This window comes from Elephantulus edwardii, unplaced genomic scaffold (genome assembly GCF_000299155.1).
Source record: "Elephantulus edwardii isolate Elephantulus edwardi_28Jun2011 unplaced genomic scaffold, EleEdw1.0 scaffold00078, whole genome shotgun sequence".
Classification (NCBI taxonomy): Eukaryota; Metazoa; Chordata; class Mammalia; order Macroscelidea; family Macroscelididae; genus Elephantulus; species Elephantulus edwardii.
The window spans coordinates 11,036,409-11,038,310 of NW_006399828.1; positions in this window are offsets into that span (position 1 = coordinate 11,036,409).

A 1,902-nucleotide genomic window follows, 5' to 3' on the forward strand; every position below is an offset into this window, starting at 1 on the left:
TTTTCTATTGGATTATTTACCTTTATCTTGTTGTGGTGCTCAAGTATTTTATAAATTCTGGATATAAGTCCCTTATGTGATATGTCATTACTAAATAATTTTTCCCAGTCTGTGGCTTTCCTTTTTGCCCTGTTGGAGAAGTTTTTGGATGTGCATAGGGATTTGATTCTTTAAAGGTCCCATAATCTATTTTATCTTCTCATAGTTGTAGGTTAAATAAAGAAATTTTAAAATAATTACTTAAAATTACTTCCATAAAATCACTGGAAAAATGAAGTGTTCACTATTAAAAAACAAAAGTAATGCTAAAGAACACAGAAATCACAGCTATAAGGAAAATCAAGACACTAAGGCTGGGACTGAGTGTAAAAAAGAATATACTTTTCCCTTTTACCCTGTTTGAAAGAACATTTATATGGTTCATAGAAAGGCAGATAAAGATCTATAGCGCTTCACCAGTAGCTACTGCAACGGTTTTCTAAAGAAAGGAAAAACTGCGCTGAGGAACAATGCACCACACAGTGGGATTGACAAAGAAAGGGTCTAATCTTCATGTAAAGTTGACCAAAATGCACTGCTGAATACACTTTCCCAAGTCTGTATCTGGGGAAACCTTTTGCAGTACAGGATCATGGAATCCAGCTGCTGTAGAAACTGGTTTTTATCTTTACTATAAGAACTAACTGAAAGAGCACACTTAAACCAGGAAATAAAATAACTTCTCCTTTATTGTCTTTCCAATAACTTCTACTAACAAAATTGAAACTCATACCAGCTGGCAGAGCAATATTATTTCAAATAACTTTACTTTTGCAAGGCAGACAATGGAGTTTAAAATAAAATATCAATTACAATTCACAGTGACCTCAGGTGTGCCAAGTAGAATTGACTTCACCAGGTTTTCACAGCTGTGTGCTTTTGGAAGCAAATCTCCATGGCTGTCTTAAGCAACTCTGGATGGGTTTGAAGTGATGATATTCTTTTCGTATTTGAATGTTTACCTGTATGTTCCACACAGGTACTAATTTTGGGTTTAGGAGAATTATATTGATGAATAGTATACCATGTGATCTAGAAATTCCATTTGTAGATATTTACTGAAAAGAAACATGTAAATTGACAAAAATTCATCTATGTGTATCTCTACATGAGCTTAATTCATACACTGTAAACAATTCAAATGTCTATCAACAGGTAATTGTATAAGCAAACCATAGTATATTCCTACAATGCAATAAAATGGAAAAAATGTTGATACATGAGGTATTATGGTTAAACTTCAAAAACACCATGGTGAAGAAACAAAGCCAGATATAATAGAGTACATATTGTATTTTTCAGTTTATATGATGATTTTGAAAAGTTAAACATAAACTATAGAGATAGAAGGATCAATGGTTGCCTAAGGCAAGTGGTGAAATTGACCCACAGAGAGAGGGAAGAGAGAAACTTCCTGAGTTGATTAAAATATTCTTTTTTTTTAATTTTGCTGGTAGCTAGATAGCTGGTTAAATTCATAAAAATCACTAAACTGTACATTAAGAAATTGTGCATTTTGCTGAATACAAACTATTTCTAAATAAAAATTTTAAAGTTGATTAAGATACTCCACTAATATTAAGGAATTCAAGATTTTGTTCACATATCACTTCACTAGAATATTATATTGAAAGTTGTTGTTATTGATTGCCTTCGAGTTGAGCACGACTCATAGCAACCCAAAGAACAAAAGGCCTGAAGCCCCTCTACAACTAGACATTTTTTGACTAGTCCTGCGACATTCATCAAAGTTCATAGAGTTTCCAGAGGCATGTTTAGGAAGTGGATGCATGGGACAGGGTCAGGAAAGATGTGCATCAAGGGTGCATCCTATTGCCATTGTTGTTGTTGTTATGTGCCATC